Below are 21394 nucleotides of genomic sequence, written 5' to 3' on the forward strand. Positions count from 1 at the left end.
AACAGACAGGTGGTGTTCATGAAATCACAGAATGCAATGCCAGAAAAACAGCAGAGATAAATCTATTCAGAGGTTGCCAGGAGCACAAACAACCTGGACTTATAGAGGTGGGAAAAAAGTAGAATGAAACCATTTCCTGGAAAACACATCATGGCCATGTAATATGTGTTTAGACCTAGGGTCATGGGCCAGTGTGGGTTTCTCACGCCATGTGGGCACCTGAGAAGGACATTCAGTTTGTGGAGTAAACAGGGATGTGTCATTGACCATTGAGGTAAGATGTCGAATCACTAATCACAATATCTAAATGTACCATGCTAATCATTTGTGGTTAAATAACTCATATCAAGCTCATTCAATGCTGCACTCTTTATAAAAGTACAGCACAATTTTGAAAAATCCCGACCTTGAAGCAGCACTTGCAGAAGTTGAAATTAGACAAAGATGTAGAGCATCTGCTTGCATTTTATCGCAATGATTTTGTCTCTTTCGTCATCTTTGCATTTAAAGTGGGTCATTACTTTCTATGGTTTGTTTGTTGGTCACGGACACCAAACTTCTTCAGTGATATTCTTACTATTTTTGCTGCTGTGTTTGTCTGAAGATCCTACATGTAACCATGGCCACATTGTTTACATGTGAAACCAGCTGTTAGCAGCCTGTAGCATGCCAATGCTAACTGATGCATGGCCTGATGTTTCCCACAAGGTGAGGAGAAGGAGGTGAGGACGACGTGCTGGTTCTCAGGTGAGAGCTAAGAAGTGATGACAACGACCTGTCCTTCCATCCATCGTTATTGGGAACGTAAGATCTATCTCCAATAAGTTGGACAAGCCAGCTGTGCTAACCCAGCAACAGAGGGGATACCAGAAGGCAGGGTAGCATCATGATATTCACAGACATGGCTAATGCCAGACACCAACGCCACATTGGAAGAACTTCACCTGCAGTGAGCAGACAGGATCCAGGAGACAGAGACTGAACAGACTGCTGGAGAAGCTCAGTCCTGGACCCTGTGGAGGTGGAGACTGGCTGAACTGGAGAATGATGGACAAGCTGTCAGCATCTATTTTCTTATGGAGCTTTTTTCACTTTCTATACACTTTCTTACTTTTGTTTTCTTGATTGCCGCTGTGACCCCTAAATTTCAACCGGGGATAAATAAAGCATATTTTATTCTATTCCTATTCTATTCTTAAACATAAACTCGAGAATGCATAGAGCATCAAAACTTATCTTGTCTCGTGTTACAATACAGAACCAGGATGCAGTTCTCGATTCAAAAAATGTAAAATAGAAAAACCTGAGACACTGGTTGTGACAGCCGTATGATTGATTCGTTCAGAAATCTGCTGGTTTGCAGTATGAGCCAGAAACATTTTCCTAGGGCATCACTTCTTCTCTTAAGTCAGTCATTTGTACTTTCACAGCAGCTATATTTCACTCCCTCTGCTGTCACACAGTCACTGGATATGTCTTTAGTTTTTGTCTCACCCTTTTCACGCCGACTCTTTTTTTTGTTCCAACAGAAAAGTGCCCCTCGGCTGATTCATAGGACTGGGTTAAAGACTTGGAAATGATTTAACCTGGTGACTAGTTCGCTCAATGGATTCCAAGCCCTTGATGGAAAAAGCAGGTTTTGCTTCCCTGAGAACGAAACCTTCATGGAAAGAGCGCTCCAACCATGGAGCCGGCTAACTGCAAAGTAATCTGTCCTGTGGCATCAAAGTTGCCCACTCATCATTCCCACAAATTAAAATGTATGAATTATCAACCTCAAGATAACATGTAATACCTTGCTAATAACACAGGCTATACGTCAGCAGACCAGGCTGAATCAGAACTGCAGATGTGGTAAACCACAGTAATGACAATTAGCTTTTCAGGACTGTGCTGCTCGGGAAGACAGCGGCAGATTAGCACTGACGCCTGTCTGCAGCCAGAGGTTTGTAAAAAGCACTGAAGACTCAAATACAAGAAGCAAGCTCCATCATTAGCATCCCGACTCTGTCTTTAGGGGAAATGAGTGTTTGTTGGGATGAAGGGCTAATCAGAAACAGAGACCCATTTTCCCCACGCCTCCGCCTCGCTGCAGGGGACACAAAGCTGTTCTGTTTTTTAAAGGGCTCCTAAACAAAGAAGAATGTCAGGGACAGGAAGCAGAGCGGTCGCAATGACACCTCTGCATGCTGTTAGACGTGGAAAAAGCTGTGAAAGACCCAAAGGTCACTGAGTCAAGGCCAGGATCTGCTGTAACCCTGACCTGAGTGGGGACCACTGCGTGCACACTGATACTGACACTGGAGTCCCTTTGGGCCTGTGTGTGTCTGAATGCAGGTTTGACACGCTTTGATGAGCAACATGAACCATATAACAAAGTTTATATTTGATAACCCTTCATGAATAACATGTTTCCATGTGTTTGAAAAAGATGTTATTAAAAATCAACCTTAGCTGAACAGTTTCAGGTGCATGGTGAAGCAGAGATACTGCAGATGGCAGACAAATTGGTAGATCAGTAAACTGGTTCCAGCAGTCCCAGTCCCATGTGGCAGTGTCCTTGGGCAAGATAATGACCTTCAGACTGCTCTCTAAGGTATAGGCATTGGTTGTATTTCTCAGTAAGAGAAGCTGATGTATTACATACCACAACATCCTCAGTTCCTGTTGACCAAAGACTTCCATTGCATGTCATGTTATCTCTTTCTCCTATCATTTCCTGTCATTTCTCCACTGTTTCTTTTAAATGAAGGCATAAATATCAATAAAAACACAAAATGGAGACCATATGTGTGGGATTAGGAGATTTTTATATAATGCTGTCTGAAATACAACCGTTCTGCTTTGTTATATCTCTTATTAATTCTCCAGGACTTCAGCACTAGCCACACTATCTTGTGTAACCTGTCGACTAAATAAAAAGTGTAACGTCTGACGTCTTTTTTTGATCCCCTTGTTGGCTAGATAATGTTTCAGCGTTGCACAGATGTCAGGGACACAATGCTTTACAAACTCTGACCAAACTGCTGGTGTCTAAAGGCTACATTGGTCACACACTGTAAAAGCTGCCAGCAGAGCGTTCACTCACAGTCACAGCAGGTCGTGGTCATATAGGTTCAGCCATATTGCATGCTCAAGAGATTATAACAGAGTTGTAATTTTGGTAGCTGGTTCAGAAAACAAGAGACGCCACATAAAAGCTTACCGTCAGGGTGCTGGTGGATGGGCTGCAGTGTGTCACGGTGACTGCTCCGCCATCTGACCGACACTTTATAACCCAGAGGGACACAAGGACAGAAACTCGCCAGCGCTATTTCAGTTTCTTTCCTAAACCCTGTTTGGGGCAAGGCCTGCAATTTCAGCCCCTGCTGTGGTCAAGGAAATCAACCCTTTCTAATTATACAGTGGTGCCCTAAGATGATGTAAAAATGATTACAGCCCCCGGCCTGCGCTCGTCTCCTCATCAAAGAGAAAGGCCAGAGCCTACGGGGACATGCCCAACCCATAAAGACGGTTCAATATTATTTCAAGACATTGATTTAGAAAAGTAAACTTTAAAGTACAAATCAATTATTGGAGCAGGTCAATCTTAAACATTTATTCCAACCAATGTTCCTGTCTCAGTGTTTCCTACATCTGCAGTAATGTCATAAAGATGGAAACTCTGATTTAAAACTTCATAAAAAGTAAAGTATCATCCTTTAACTCAAGCTTTAACATGATGAATTTCACTCCTCTGTTTTTATACTGCACTTGAACCATAATATGTAATGTAAATCTACCCTGTAGAGCCAACTCTATGGCTATGTAGTAAAGTGACCACACTCATCAAATAAAATTTAACCACTCTGAATTTGTTTTTTTTATGTATCATCCCTTTTCCTCTACTGGCAGGCTAAAGTACTGCCCATATTAAATGTTAAATACTTTGAGATGTCTTTTAACTCTGGATTTGTCTTTCACATTTCAAGTCAATCTGTGCAAAGGAATGTGACCTGTCTCTCCCTTGTGCGGGAATGCAATCCCCAACTAGAAAAACAGAGACTCCGTCCATCGTATGACTGACTACCTTTAAGTGTCCGTGAAAATGATACAACTTCAAGGCACACCGTTTAGGCGCACGGCAAACACTAAAACACTTACAGGCTATGTTCAATTCAGCACAAAACATACAACAATACAGCAGCTTTTCCATGAGTGGAACTTTGCATCTAAATTTTTTTTTCATTAAGTTCTGTTTCTACATTATTAAGAAATAAAACCAGTCAAATATCCACCTTACTCTTAGACAGCTTTTTATAAAATGATGTACTTTAGGTGCATATTTTGTCTAATATGAGGTTCTTACACAGAATATCATTTCCTGATATTACTGTTTGTTGCTTTGCCAGTTTTGTTTTGTTCTTTTACCCAATTGTTGCTAGGTGCCACCCTGTTGGCTATGGCTGCCTTTTGCAGGAACTCTCTTTTTTGTCCGTTTCTTGTAATTTTTTCGTCTCTGTTTCGTAATCTTATAATATTTAATATTTTTACTACTTTTTCTCCTGTGTTTGTCTGAAGATCCTACATGTAACCATGGCTGCATTTTTTACATGTGAAATCAGCTGTTATCAGCCTGTAGCATGTCAATACTAACTGGTGTAAGGCCTGATGTCTTCCCACAAGGTGAGGAGAAGGAGGTGAGGACGACGTGCTGGTTCTCAGGTGTGAGCTAAGAAGTGACGACATGGACCTGTCCTTCCATCCATCGTTATTGGAAACGCAAGTTCTATCTCCAATAAAAGGGACGAGCTAGCCGTGCTAACCCAGCAACAGAGGGAATACCAGAGGGCAGAGTAGCACCGTGCTATTCACAGACATGGCTAACGGAGCTAACATCAGACACCAACGCCACATTGGAAGAACTTCACCTGCTGTGAGCAGACAGGATCCAGGAGACAGAGACTGAACTGCTGTAGAAACTCAGTCCTGGACCCTGTGGAGGTGGAGGCTGGCTGAACTGGACAATGATGGACAAGCTGTCAGCATCTATTTACTTTTGGACCTTTTTGCACTTTCTATACACTTTCTTACTTTTGTTTTCTTGATTGCTGCTGTGACTTCAATTTTGTTGTACTTGTTGCAATGACAATAAAGTTCTATTCTATTCTATCATTATGTATGGATAATTTCATTTTTCATTTCTTATACATTCAATAAATAAATAAATAAATAAATAAATAAATAAATAAATAAACAAACAAATAAATAAAAATGTCACAGGTTAATGTATTTTTGATGTTAAAGTTAGACTGTTCCTCTTTTCATCATGGATTAGAATAAAAAAAGATTTTTTTGGATAAAATCTAAATATGATTCCCTCTTTAAATGGGACAGTTTTAGCGTACATTAGACGATTAACTGAGAATCTTGGTTTTGTCCTCATGCAGTGATTTCCACTACAGAGTCATTTCTGTTTTGGGGGGAACTAGGCCAACTATGACTCACAAGTTCACTTCCCGGTGACCTGTCCACCAGAAGAGAAATGTAATGCTTTCCACTCTATATTTAAGATATGGTCACTTCTGGTTGAGAGGAGCTGACGTGCTCCTGGAAGTTTGTTTTTGCTTGAAGGCTAACCGCTCAGCTAGCCACAAACAAAAAACTATTTACAGAGCAAACCATGAAGGCAAAATGTAATCAAAGCAATATGAGCTATGCTACCATTCTTTAAAGCATGCATTGTGCACGTAAATAAACACACACATACACAAACATCAACTCCATTAGGTCCTCGCTAGTTAGTTCTATAGAGCGCAGAGAAAATGAGGAAAGGCTATAATTAATGCAGATTCTTTCAGTGGACACACAAAGCACGATGACCATAGGACAATCCGCCAAAGGGGGGAATTCTCCCGCTAGACTGAGTGCCAATGTGGGTTCCCTGTGTACTTCCGAGACCAGGGTGACAGTCTCACAAAAGCTGTCATGGTTAACACACAGAAACCCACAGGGAGCAGAGAGCCAGACGACAAGGAGTACAGCGTGGGGGAGGGGATTGAATACATGCTGTCTGTGATGATGAAGGAAAAATTTAATCCTATATGTTACTGAGCAAAGTGTCAGCTGTAAATTCAAAGAGATGACTGTAGAGTTTGAGAAAAATTTCAAACAAAGCCTTTTAAAGAGTCTGTGAAGCTCTGTGGTTTTCCCATGAGACCATTCTAATTTCAGACCACTTAACTCAGTGGTAGCCAAGGAAACAGTCATAATACAGTATACAGCAGCATGACTTAAGACAGTAAAACACAGACTGATTTGAGTGATAAATAATGAAGCAAACCAAGCTTGGCGTTTTTCTTTGTGTGACTTGTGCATCACTGTTCATTGGGCTGTATTCTGGAGCAGAATTAAGCCGACAAAGGATCAAAGGGACCAAATGCATCTGTTTTTCCACCATTGGTCATTATATGGTCACTATTGAAGTGTAAAACAGAGTTTCATTTTGGTATATTTCCCACAAGCTGCCACTTTATCAGCATCAATCAGATTCCATTAACTCGTCAACTGTGCAGAGCAACTCTAACTGGTTTCAAAGGATTACTCATCTCCGCTGGTGGCCCCCGAGGAGAGAAAACGTCTCTGACAGTGTCTTTAGTTTTAACTTGTCAGAAACAGGAACAGTCCCTGCAGCTCTGAAACCCTCAACTCCGGTTCACATGTGCTTGATAATAGGAACAAATTAGCTGCTTTATGCAAAGCTAAGATGCTGTAGGCAAAGCAAGACTGCAGAAGGCTCTGAATCCAAAACACTGAGACTCTGTCTGTCTCTCCCCGTTTTCCCTCTGATGCACTCTCTGTAGAGGCCAGAGCTTTGGAATGCCTTCCCTACTGGCCCCAGGGGAAGGGAGGCTGACAGGGAGGGGGGTGTGTGTGTCTTGAGGAGAGGAGGAGGAGGAGGAGGGGGGGGGGTGGGGGCACTGGGCAGCCACCATGACATTTCCCATTCCTCTTCATAAATCGCCAATTTAGGAGGGTATAGGAGAACCAGACGGTATCCTTACCATTTTTCATTTCAGGACGTTGTGACAGGGAAGCTATAGTTAGGTCTTAAAAGGATTGACGGAGGAGAAAGACACTGTGCTAAATGAACACACAAAAGCCCAGACCCAGAAACTTTAACTATGTGGACGGTGGGATCAAGCAAATCTGCTATGTGTGTGTTCACCCTCAAGTCAGTCAGCCTCAAAGCCGCTGGTCAGTGCCGTGTTTCTCCAAGTTCAACAAAATTAGAATAATTCTACCAACTCAGCACTGAAAACTGTTGGGCGTGGAGAGGTAAAAACCCAACATTGAAGCAGTAAATTACCGTTTTGGTCAGGAATATGGCGACTATCTTAAAACTATCTGCATGAATTCAGTTTTCCATATTGCAGACAAAAGCCAATTGCACATGTAACACAAATGCAAATGTTTGACCATCCATGAAAATCTAAATGAAGTGCCAAGTGCTTGACCTTGATTCATCACAGCAGTGGAATAAATTAGGCCAGATCCACCGCTGACAGCCCTCGCTGGAGAGTTATTGATATTCATACAAGCAAGTATTGTAGAGGTCCCAGTGTGAATGTCTCTCTGCAGGCCTGCTCAGCAAGAGGCAGGAGGCTGGAGGGGCACACTGTTCACTCCCACACCTAATGGGAAATACCTTCTCACCTCTGATCTGCTCCAGTCTCTGAAAGCAGTTAGTAGGTTTAATTTAGAGCTTTACATTCTGTGTTTACATGAGGAAATACCATTGAATGTGAATAAAGATGGATGGCACGTCTGTTTTCTTCAGCCGTACAAAAATGAAACCAAAATACCACCAGTGTCATGCACTGATATTGGAATAACAATGTTGAACACAGATATCATGCACATTTGGAGACATGAGAGATGAGCTCTATGAAAAGCAGCAATGATGTTTTATCTTTTAAAATATAACTGAAGAAAAAGAAAAATCCCTTACACTGGCCAACTTCCAGAAAGAAAAACTTTGATGCAACTACCTTTATCAAGCAAATGTTTGTGCCAGCCAACAAAGCCATCTTAAATAGGAGTGTCTAACCAAACCAATCGCTTCTCCGTACGTAAAAGGTTTAAAAGTTAAAACATGATTAAGACAGCGTGATTTCACTGACAAATTACAAAACATTTAAAAAGAAAAATCTCTAAAACGTTGAGTACTGAGTATATTGGTAAAAACTAGTGACTTCAGTCAGAAGGAAATATGACACAAAGAATCTCATCATAAGAAAAAAAAGAGAGACAAAAGAGGAATTTATTATCACAACTGCAAGAATCTGAAAAAAAAACTTTTACAGAAGTTGGCCAGTGTGCAGGATTTTTCTTTTTCTTCTGAGGAGTAGATATGCAAAGATCTGTGCTTTTTCTGAAAATATAACTGACCAATAAGATGCCCTTTTACATTAGCTTGCTTCACTTTTGGGAATCCGTCATGTCATCCACCTTTTTATATTCCATATATCCGTCTTGTTACTGCTTTTTTTCTCTTTAGAAGTATCTCTGAGAAACTCTTTTGGCACAAAATTAGAACTATAAAATCAATTTTCAGAGCTTTCTAAAAACAATTTAATCTTTTTACTGGTAGTGAAATACAGATTTGTTAATGCTTCTAAAGAGGAAACTATAAACATCTCACATGGGCTTTACATGAGGTTAATGATACCAGCGTCCTCTATCAGTCACAGAAACAGCTGGTGCTGATGGATGATGGATGATCAGGCTCACTTGTCCATTTTACGATCAATCATTTTAACACCAGGACCACAGCTTTGGGCCACTGAGACTAAAACTGGAGGAGTCACAAAGGAGCCTGATGAGAGATAGACAAGATTTTTCATCCGTCCCACATTCTCTGATTTCTCTAAATATCGGAAAATCTGAGTCACCCAGCCAATTCCAGGCGTCTATCTACTAACAATATGGACAAAGCAGATCTGAGACGAGTGTGGATTTTATGTCCATGTGGTCTGGGGTGCTAGGTTGTCATGGTGATCTGGTTTAACAACAGATTTGGATTGCCATTAGCACAGGTCATTAGGCAGAGCTCCTTCTGGGGCCAGGTGAGGTCATGAGAACACCACTAACCCCTGGACAACGGCCTGTTCAGAGACGTTAAACGGACGAGGAAGTGGAACAAAAGCTGTTCATCCAATCCTTCCAAAGGGCCTAATCCCAAAAGCAAACAAGGACGAGGGAAAGTTTTGAAGCTTTGGACCATCTTTAAAATCTTTGTGATCTCTGTGGATTTGTGTGGGTTAAGCATCACTCACATATGCCTTTATTTAATGCTTTTAGAGAGCTGAAAGGAAGAGATTCTTTATCTAAAATCAAGTTGATAATACTCTGGTTATTTCTACTTTTATGCTAATAACGGAAACTGACTACATCTCTGACCTCCTGACGCCAGGCATTATAAATTCTCATCCACTTTAACCACCTCTGTCAGGCAAGGTGAGAGTGGTTCACTAACAGAGTTTTTAAATTAAAAAATGGTCTTCAAAAGCCACTTCTAAAAAGTGAGAGATGTAAATATGAAAATGGAGTGCTGCTGCTCTTTACAATAAGCACCATCCCCTCTTCCTTTGAGTCCACGCACAAAGGAGCCGAGGTCATTAGTTCAGCCTGTTTCAAACCCTCCTGAGCTGAGGATGGCAAGACATTCATCTGAGAGCACAATTACAAAAAAGAGTCTGTGTGTTCACAAATGCAGAACAGGGCAGGGCAGAGCGTAGTAAGACAGAGAGGCCCTCAAGCCCAAGACTGAGCGGAGGTCTCCACAGACTCTCACACAGACTTTTCTTGAGCCACACACAGCATGGGTTTAATCTGCGTAGAGAGATGGCAACAGATGAGACAAACAGACTTGGAAATATATCAAAGTCAACCAGACAGAAGGTAGGCGATGAGCAGCTAGTAGTCAGCATTTCCTCTGGGTCTCCCTCACAAAGAAGGGACACTTAAACGGCTCATTTTGATCCTAGACAAAGGATCTTCAAGGTATGAAAGCAGAACGGAAAAGGGACAGAAGGAATGTGTCTGCCCAGCTCAGGAAGGTCTCGCTGTAATTAGAACAACCAGTGGCCTCCTGACCTCCAGCCAATGAAACGGCATGACAGCCACTATCGTCCCTTCAAAGTCCCTGCTCGAGCAGCCTGGCATGTTGGCTGATAAACTGTTTTTCCTCCTCTTTGAAGTAGCAAGAGCAACTATTTGCTCATGGAAGGGCGGGGGGGTTGGTTGGGATAAGGGAGGACTATAACTGATGTGCGCTGTAGATGACATCACCCCCTGCTTCTCTGCTCCTCATGTATTTGTTTGGATCTTTGTCCGTTGCTGTGCAGACATTTCCAAGGTCAGAGGCACGATCGATGCTGAGTGTACAAAAGCCAAACTGAGGTAATGAAGAGGGGTCCCTGGCTGCTACTGCACATGGGAGAGCCTCTGAGCAGCGTGGAGGTACACTGCAAAAACTGAAATCTTATCAAGTGTTTTTGTCTTGTTTTCAGTAGAAAATTCCTTTTTAGACTCAAAATGAGCCAAATTCACATGACCAATCCAGAAAGAATCTTGTTTAAAGTTATTCAAGGACAAAAATGAGGTCTAAATTGCTCGTAACCAGTAAAACAATCTGCCAATGGAACAAGAGAAAAGTTACCTGTATTAAGACATTGTTCTAGTCTCAAGGAAATTTACAAGCAATTTTTTCTTGTTCCACTGGCAGATTTTTTTACTGGTTACAAGCAATTCAAACCTCATTTTTGTACTCTGATAACATGAAACAAGACATTTTTCTGGATTGATAAGTTGAAAGTGGCTCATATCGAGTATAATAAGACAGTTTTTACCTAAAAAAAGACAAAAACACTTGATAAGATTTCAGTTTTTTTGCAGTGTATTTCTCTGAAACTTTCACTATCAGGAGCCACAGGAGGAGCAGGTGACTAAGACCTGATGATAAGAGGCCCAGTTTAATCCAAATATAAGCAAGACAAGGTTTGTTTGGCTGCGAAAACGAATCAGTGAAATCAATAAGCGTCAACGTTTTTCCATAATCGTTGTGCTGTGCTGCATCATTACTGTATTAAATTGTCTTAAGATCGTTTGTCTTCTTTCTTTTTGTTGGATTATTTAGCAGTTGGCAACTAGCTGAAGGTGCATTACCGCCACCTAATTGACTGGAGTGTAGATTACCTGGGCTGTGGGGCTGTATGTGTCGAATAAACAGATCAGCGTGGTGGAGGAGAAGCCAAGCCGGCAGGTGAGGGAAACGAGTAAACGTGAACAATGGCAGAGCCGGGAAAGACATTAGTTTTTTTAAAAGGCACTTGAAGACATTGTTATTTAGGAAAGCTTTTGAATGATGTTTGTCTTTTATTTTTGGTATTTTATTTTTTAGTCCCTTTTAAGTTTGTTTTATTACACCTATCTATGTACAGCACTTTGTGATTTTTATCTGTGAAAAGCACTCTACAAATAAATTTTACTTACTTACTTACTTACAAGTTCAAAAAATTTCTAGAGTTTGGGAGTATTTCACACTGAGTAAATGCACACAGCCTGTTTATTGACAAAAATGACCTTGGATGGCAGGGCAGTACAACTGCAGTGATGCAGCACTCAAGACGCAAACATGTTGGGCTCATCGATGACGAGCCGGGGAGCTCAACAGTGAGGTGAGGAACTACAAAATCCCACATACACTCCTATATGTTGTGAAATGCATGGTATGTCTTTTAGGACTCATTTTGTCTTATTATTGAATCATCACCCCGTTTGGAAACTACGAGGAGTTCACTAAACTAACGTTAGCATTAGCGTTAGCTGCTACAGATAGTAGCAGGTGAAAAGATTGAGGACACACTTTTATTTATTTGCCTTTTTGGCCCACTAAGTTCTTAATCTGATGATATAACAATATATTTTCTGTTATTTTGCCCAAACTGTTGATTCTGTAAGTGACAATACATTCATGTCATTTGTTATTCTTTATAAATGTAGCATTAGGCTAGCTTGAATCATATTCAAATATGTTGTTTCTTTGTATATATCTTTAAGCAAACAACAGTCATCCACTAAAATACACACTTGGATTTGCAAATTTAACTATTATGCATTTCATCCTTTCTTTTTTCTGATTAATCGATTAAGTGTAAATATAATCGCCAGAGTAATCGATTACTAAAATAATCGTTAGTTGCAGCCCTAATCTTTGATACTTGCAACTAGAAGCTAATGCAATTCCACTTGACTCTTTCTCTTAGCTGTCTCTAGTCATGTGATGAAGAAGTGAAATGTATCCAAAGGGCCTGATGTTTGTTGTAGAAGTCTCTGCAAACACAAAACAGCCAGACTGTCCGAGCAGGTTCACAGCTTTCTCCAGGAGCCCTTATTTTGCTTTTCAGAGAGACAGAGAGAGAGACGGGAGTGCTGAACGTGGATACACCTGAGGTTTGTGGGCGTTCATGTGTGTTTGTGAAGGTGTGTATTAATACATGAATGTGTGTGTCTGTGTGAATGAGTGTGTGTTGGTGAAAGATGTGGTTTGAGCTACACCCTGCTAATGGTTGCCTGCTGGCTGCGCTGTGCTTTGATAGTCCTATAGGTCTGTGCGCTCAATGGTCTTCTTTGTAGATCAGGTGCATTCTTTTCTCCACCGTTTAAAAACCACTTCACGACTGTCTGGACACAGAGATCTAGACAAACATGTCTGGAGGCAAAAATAGCAAACATAAGCCAAAAGCCTCTTCACATTTCACAGCTCATAATTCTCGTTTAATTAACACAATGTAAAGAGCGCTGGATGACAACTTTGGTTAAACGCTGATAGTTTTATGCGAAAATCAAAGATGTATTTGTCCCAAAGTTATGAGACTTTAAATTTTAAACAACCCAAGCTACGAGATCCAAGAGTTTTTTCAGAACGAAGTGTTTTCCAAAAGGAAAACCATGAGCTGATGATAAAGGAGTCAGTGGTTCTGGTCCGAACACTACTTATTATGGTTAATCAAAGGATGTCAATAATGTCTCTTGAGGTTACTTGCCTCTCTTTCTCTCTCTGACTCTGTGTCTCTTTCTACATGGGTGTGTGTGTGTGGTATAACATGGAGTCTGTCTTCCTGTCCTGCACAGGTCGCACCGCATGTAATCTGCGGTCTAGACATCCTGTGGTCGACTGTGTGCATCTTATTTGTCTGTGAGTCCTCACAGTTTGAAAGCATCCGCGCCAAATTTATGAAAAGAGCTGTTATTATTTCTAAATTATCATATTTCTGTGTCACAGTGCTATAGTTTTCCAGCAACAACTCTTTTAATTTGACCTTCACCAGGACTATATCTTGTAGTACTTCTTCACCTGGAGCTCAACCCTGGTTTAAAAGCAGCTTCCCTAATAAAAGAAAAAGTTAAAAACTTCCACCCACATCGGAAGAAAACTATGAGGGAGTTTTCTCTGAGTTCCCTTACAAGCCACAGGACAAGGAGGGAGCGTGTCTCAAAATGGCTGCGGTAGATATGGCTTTGGAGGAGGCTGCCACCCAGCTGTTGGTGGAGAAGAAGCAGGCTCACGCTGGCACTTTGACACGGGAACCTGTGGGCTGACTGTGTACCGAGCTGTGTTTGTGAACGTCTGTGAGGTGAGGGTCGGCCACCTTGTATATTTAAACGCAGGGAAGAGAGTTCAAGGTGATGCTGAACCTGGTTTTTCTGTGTTTTCTCTCAGCGATGTTGGAAGACTGGGCCTCACCAATGAATGCCACACACACCTTGGAAAGAAATCTGTGAAGCCCATTTTGGTCACATGGAGCACATCCTTTGCCAGCTAGATGGACCAAAGTTTTATGAAGCAAAAACTGTTGGCATACATTTTAAAGACCAAGAGAGGGGAAAAGTAAGCCTGTAGAGTTTTTAGTAGCTAACTAATTCTGCTGCTCAAAGAACAGCGTGTGCTTAATTCTCACTCACAACTCAACAAAGATGAAACACTCCCATGTTTCTTCTGCCACAAAGGCTTGTAATTAATGCTGTTTGAGTTGCAGTTGCTGTCCCAAAACCCAGAATTTGTTTTGGATTTATCTCTTTTCTAAGCCAAGCATGATGAGCATAATTGTACTACTGCTAAGTAACCAATCAATCCAGCATTTCAGTTTGAATCTGTCTGTAAAAAGCTTGTTTTTCTCTTCAAACAACAACAAAAAAACAACATGCTGAACCACCTGTGGTCATTGTTTATTGAAGGAAGTCTCCACATAACAGTAAAAATTCCTCTTTCCAAACCCCCGGGTCATCCGAAGAAGAAAGGATACAGACAACAGGGAAGGAATCCCTGCAATGTCAGAGGAAAATGTACTGTATCACAGCAGAGAGGAAAGTGCAGGAAAGATAACAGATGGAAGATAACAAAAATCAATGCTGCAATGGCTTCATTGTGTGCTGCCTTGTTCCTCCAAACTGAAGCACAAAACAACACAATAGTAGAAAAAAACAGGTGCAACAACTTCAGAGAAGAAGTAGTTATTGTGAAGGAGATCCAACACAAAACGTTAACCTCTGACCTCTATCATCCTTGTGGCGCTTTAGATTTCAACGCTATATCAAGTGTACAATCCTACAAGAAAGTCCAGCTTTGTTTCCAAATTGCTGTCGTCTGACCCTTTCGTAACAAATCACTGCTTCATGTCAAAACACCCTGGAACTCACAGAAACTGCAGAGACAGCATGTACCAGTCACCACCACAGCTGAGGCAACAGCATGCAGCGCTTATTAGCCTTTCTCTCATACACACACACACTAAAACACACACCATTAGCTTGTGTATGTATCCTCTGCCTCATGAACACTCCCTGCGTCTTTTACTTACACTCCTGAAATCCAAATAAGGTTGAGAAATTAAAAATGCCATCCGGCATTCTAACGTTGTGTAAGTTGCTCATTGTGTGTTTACATTTTGACTTTTTCTTTCTATTTACTGTGTTTAAAGTTTGACTTCTTTATTTATTATTGTGTTTTCAGCTTGTTCTTATTTATCATTGGTTTACACTACAGTTCTTATAATGACAGTTTTATAATTTAAGTTCCTTGTTTTAATTCAATAGTGTTCTGTCTCTGTCTTGAATCATAATGGGTATTATAATAATTTGTGTTCATAAACAGTATATGTCCCATGTATATCAATGAATTTATATATATCAGCCGATATATCGGTTATCTGTTGATATATCCGACATTGGCTGATATATTGGATATCGGCTTTTTTTTTACCCCAGTATAGGTATCGGCATCGGCCTCAAAAATCCCATATCGGTCGGGCTCTAGTAACTTGTACCGAGATCCACAATAGAATGACCGTGGCTGGCAGAGCCATACCCGACAGAGGAGGATAAGGGCCACTGACAAAAAAAAAAAAAAAAAACTCATTTTTTTTTAATTACTATTTTTTATGAGAAAAAAATAAGAATTCTGAGATTAAAGTCAGAACTCTGAATTTTTGTAAAATATATATATATATTTTTTTTCAGTGGCCCTAATCTTATTCCTTAATATCCTTTGTTCAATTTGTTCTATATAGTTTGTTTTTCTTACTGACAACTGGTGGTCAGCCAAATTTCACAGTGTTTCTTTTTCTTTTTCAATCAAAAATTGCAGGAAAGAAATGTTTATATGTTGACAGTATCCTTTATCATGTTGGTTGTGCTATGGAGTGACTTAGTACCTCTGTAAAGTGAATAACGCAGAAGATAAATGTCCCTCCCAAACAAAATCGCATGCTACATCGCAAACAAAATTTGTCTAAAAAATTGCAATTAGATTATTTTCCAAAATATGGCAGCGAATGTCTTTGTCTTGAGCTTATCCTATGTTGTTTCTCATTATTTTTAATTGTCTCAAGAAAAAACATCCCCTGCTGTGGGAAACCTTGATGACCATAAAGGTAAAGTGACCTCGTGGTTACTCTTTAGCTGCAGGAGATTCTGAATATGACAAAAAATAATTAGATATGTTTATTTCTAGGGGGATTTTTTGCTGCAACTACAGTAAAACCACGTTCTTTATACTCCTCTGGTTTTACTTTACTGTCCCGCAGAGGACAGCCTGGGAAATTAAAGCTGCTCAGCGTGGTTGACCCCCATTTGCTGCCGCCTCCCGTCCAGCCAGGTGCACAAGCAGCTTCTGTCTCCCTCCCTGCCAAACAAAACTGAGAGAACCCCTGCCAACTGGTGATGATTGTGTATCTATCTGCATGGACGTGGCTTGTGTGTGTGTGTATGTGTGTGTGGTGGGGGTTGCAGGAATAAACAGCTGAAATCGTTATCAGCCACAAAGACTGCGCGGCAAAGCGTGCTACAGTGATTAACACTGCGTCACCCACAACAGACAGACAACTGTCGGGCAGCTGCCTCCACGAGTGGATCGCCCAAGTTGGTGGGCCCTGCGCAGTCTCACTCAGCAATTAAGGCAGAGACAGAAATGCAGTTTCTCTGGGTCGTATAATGAACGGGGTGGACAACACTCCCAGGACTACAGGCGAAGAAAAGGCTGAACACTTTCCTTTCATTTGTTTTACTCTATGGGAGTCAGCCATGAGGCCTCTGAGAAGCAGAAAGAAAAAAAAAAACAGAAAGCAGCCTGCAGATCACTTAGGCTAAAAGTGAATTTAATATTGGTGGGAAAATGTAGGCTTTTCCTCGAGTGTTTCAAGTCCAGCTTAACTTAGACCAAAAACTTCAATGTGGCCAAAAACTAGACATTCAAAGGATTAACTTGTGATCAAATTAAGCTCCATCCACTTCTTCAGGCTTCCAACAAGAGCCAATTGATGACAAGTGACTTTATTATGGGCACTGTGGGCTGGCATCACCTTATGTGCCTCACTGCTCTTTCTCCAAAGGCTTTCTTGTTGAAATGAGAACAAGATTGACATTTCAAAAGAATTCAAGAGGTGTCTAAGTACCTCTGTGCATGCACAAGGAGGGGGGGAAATCACTGCAGTGCACAAGGTATCCTCTGTTTGTAATTACTATAGGCTTATTATATCAACAGAGCTCTGCTGTGGAAGGATGTTTGCATCCAGAGGAAACAGGATGCAACATATCCTCACATGGGAACATCTCTAAACAATTCCACAACCCTTAGACGAAGTAATTTGTTTTGCAGTGAACTACAAAGCAGACACTGCTGTGCTGTAATGGGAAGTCATAGGTGAGACTGGCAGTAAAATCCAAGAGGGGCCTCTATCCTCAAAGAGAGCACCAATTAACACTTAGTTTGATTCTTTAAAATATAATCATCTTCTTGTGCCTTGGGGTCCGAAATCTATTAACTCCAGTGAGGCCTGTCTGCGATTTAACCTTTCTCAGAAAAACGTTGACATCAAAGGCAGCAGGCCACAGAAAACTTGCATCCCACTTGTGGAATGGCAGGCCATAAAAAAGAGAGACTACTTAAAAGGGATTAAAAGGACCAATTCCACACAGATTCCTTGAAGACTGAGTCTAGAAGTCAAGAGTGAGGAGGAGGAGGAGGAGGAAGGATCTAGGAGGAGCACATGATGGAGAGACTAAATTAGGAAGCCGTGTGTTTTTGTGGTCTTGGCATTGGGGAGATCCCAGAGGAAAGCTAATGACTGTAGCGGTATCTGGCATGGGGGCCAAGTTTCCTTGACTGCTTTAAAGTTGCCTCCAGTCCACAGCCACCATGTCATGAGCAACATATGCTGAGCTATCTTGCAATTATACCATTATCGAGGTCCTCCTTGATAACTCCCAGTACAGGAACTTTGTCTTTCTGGTCTTTCTGAAGAAAGATGAGTCAGCACTGGGTGACTTGACCCACTAATATGAGATTTCTGGGGCTTTGAAGCAGAAATAAACAGTGGCCAATGTGCAGAAGATGGAGTTTGAATGTGAATACAGTTTGTGTCTGTGGACTGTCCAGTATTATGATATTGTACAGGCGCTCAGAAGGCTAATTCCATTAATAACAAGAAAAGCACTCAGAGAGTGCAGACCTCCACCAAGCAAATTGTGATTGTCACACAAAACTTAAGTCCTACTTTAATGTTATACTCTCTTTCAGCAGACTGTCTGCTACAATTTGGTGTTAGTTGCAGGTCTGTATGATAATTTGTTTCCTGACAGTGTCGAAAATGATGATGATGACCCAGTACATATTTCATATTCTTGATCTTAGTATCCAGAATATTACCAGGATCTGGATCGTACTTTTACATCTGTCAGAAATTATGGTGACCTTGTCTTGTATTGTTTTGCAAAGCAATCTGACCATTTATGGTGGAGTTATACATATGGTGAAAACAGCCCTATCTCACAATGATGAAGAATCATTGAAAAAAGCTCTAGATCCAGACGATGATCCGGATCACCTACAAAATTTAATCACTTCTTCCTTATCCCATTTTGAACATTTCCTGAAAATGTCATCAAGATCAGTTTGTTACTTTTTGAGGTATATTGTTCACAGAAAAACAAACAGACAAACTTTCCCAAAAACAAAACCTCCTTGGCGGAGGGATTAACTGCTTATTGATATAATTTCTTAACAATGAAAAATACTTATGTCTGCAAGTGTGTCCAAATAGGGTTTTATTCAACAACAACAACAAAAGATCTGCTAAAAACACACAAAAAAAACATGTTGGAAAATACAACTAAATACAAACACACGCAAGCACCTGCTATTTCAAACCAGGCTTTGACCATTAACCCCTTTCTGCCAGAATTAATTAACAACTATATAAAAAGATTGTTTTTATGTGTTTTTGCTTTCTTACAGATGTTAAATTAATTGGAGAATGTAAATTTGAGTATAGTATACACAATAGTTATAACTAAGTTATATTATATATAAAGACATGAGAAGTTCATCCCCTGACCAATATATTGTGATATAGTGGATCTGATACGATCTTTGGTTTGTTGTAGAATATGAATCAATAGGTAATAATGAGATACAAAGGTCATTTCAGCTGCATCAAGACCTGACAGGGTATGTTAAAATTGCAACAACAGGCGTTTAGGGGTTGAATATAATAAAGGTAGAAACACATAGAAGAGCTAAGTTTAAGATCTCCCTTGAACCAGACATTTAAGTTCATTAAAAAAAGCATTGTCTCAAAAAATGAAATCTTCTCTCAAGCTTTGCTGAAGGTGAAGTGAATATTTTATGTGCAAAATGGAAGTATCTTGTCTCAGAGATCATTAACTGCAATGCAGGGAAGCTAATTTGATTAACATGGGTCTCAGTCTGTTTAACAAGCTAAATTTTAGAACCAACCCTGTAAGAACCTGACTTCACACAAGAATTGTCCTCCTCAAAGACAATGAGCCAGTAAATGGACAAATGGCACAATGAGGAAACGAAGCACATCCATTCTCATAAACTAGGTCTGAGAACAATAAGCCAATGAAGCCACTATTAAACAAAATCTCATTCAAGATCCCACAAAAAAATAATCCACAGGTTACTTGTTGACTTTTACACATCATTCCCCAATAAACCAAACTTTGTTGTCAACTCTGACCTTAAAGAACTTTTGACACTGGAAAATAAAAAGAAATTCAGCTGAATTTCTTCCCTCCATGTCGGAACAACAGAGGCTCAAAGTGACCACTGCGAGCTGTTGTACCTCTGTGACCTCTCATCTGTCCTAAGAGCCCTGAACAACAGATAGGAGTGGCCAGTTCTTATTGTCCCAGCATGAGAAAGGGAGACAGAGCTCTTTTAGCTTGATGGATGGGGTCCAACTGGGAGAGTAAGGCTGGGATAAAGGAGCTGTATCCCGCCATAAAACTCTGCTGCTCCCAACCTTCACGTACGCAGAAAACCTCCTGTGTTGAAATGTGCCATGCGTATGTGTGTTTGAGTGGGTGAGGGTGTGTATCTCTGAATAAATGGGAAACTGTGTTATCAGAGTGATTCATACATGTTACAGCAGCCTGACAGAAAACAAGACGAGCCGACAGCTCCACCCCCTCCCTCTGTAATGTACCAGAGAGCAATAAATGTGAATGATGCCTTCACTTTTAGCGCTGACTGCTGAGTGAAACAATCACGTCAGACAAAGACAGAAAGAGTAAGGCTATGAGACATATATCTACTGTGTTTGAACCAGACTACCTGTAAAAACCAGTCCCTGAGGTGGTAAATCAAGTCCAGGCTAGTAGATGCACTGTAAGCATAAATGGCTATTTGCTATGTCAAGACAGATCATTTGAGTGGGGCCAGTGTATGAATAAGAGACGAGTCAACAATGAACTACTCTGCGTGACTCAAGTTTAGTCATGTTGGAAAAAAACTTCAGATCTTAAAAAAGAAAAGAAAACATCTGTTATGACACAATGGCTGGGTTGTCTCTCCAGTCAAAACTTAGTTCAAACAGATTTAGACGTCTTAGTGTGCCAGTGGTCAAATGAACTGTGAATGATTTTTGCTGCGAGCCAGTGCCGGCTGTGGCTGGATCCATTCTGGCGTTCATAGTTGTGACTTTCTGAACACCATCCCTGTGAACTGTCAAGGTTCATTCATCCCAACAAGAGTGTTGCTTTATGGAACATTAAAAATATATATTAAACAAAATGTCAGATAACTCTTCTCTGAATGTGAAAGTTTTATCCAAGTTGTGATGAATCTGCTTACAGTAAATAACCTAACTTGAACTGTGTTTACTTCTTTCCTTTAGTGAAAACATGTTTCTCCACTCTTGCCTCAGGTATTTACTTCTGTCAATAACTAAGAGTTCACCTCACAGAAAAAGACTGCAAACATTCAATTATTGATTGTGTATACTGAGAGAATAACAGCAAACAGCGTTTTGATAAGATGTTGAAATGTTCTCTTGAGGCATATCATGGCTGCACATTCATGTAGAGTCGTTACGGTACCAGATCTTAGAATTGGAACACGAAATCAACTAGAAAAGCACTCAGAGAGCTCAGGTCTGTATGATAATTTGTTTCCTGACAGTGTTGAAAATGATGATGATGACCCAGTACATATTTCATATTCCAGATCTTAGTATCCAGAATATTACCAGGATCTGGATTGTACTTTTACATCTGTCAGAAATTATGGTGACCTTGTCTTGTATTGTTTTGCAAAGCAATCCAACCATTTATAGTGGAGTTATATACACATATGGTGAAAACAGCCCTATCTCACAATGATGAAGAATCCTTGAAAAAAGCTCTAGATCCAGACGATGATCCGGATCACCTCCAAAATGTAATCACTTCTTCCTTATCCCATTTTGAACATTTCCTGAAAATTTCATCAAGATCCGTTTGTTACTTTTTGAGTTATGTTGTTCACAGACAAACAGACAAACTCTTCCAA

General features: G+C 40.5%; 1 protein-coding gene across 3 annotated transcripts in view; it reads right to left on the bottom strand.

Moving 5' to 3' along the window:
* Positions 1–21394, bottom strand: part of LOC141808006 (protein TANC1-like) — a 118827-nt gene that overhangs the window by 83803 nt on the left and 13630 nt on the right. The gene's annotated exons all lie outside the window — the stretch shown is intronic.

This window comes from Halichoeres trimaculatus, unplaced genomic scaffold (assembly GCF_033239565.1).
Source record: "Halichoeres trimaculatus isolate MK-OKI-2021-1 unplaced genomic scaffold, fHalTri1.1 fHalTri1_scaffold_19, whole genome shotgun sequence".
NCBI lineage: Eukaryota > Metazoa > Chordata > Actinopteri > Labriformes > Labridae > Halichoeres > Halichoeres trimaculatus.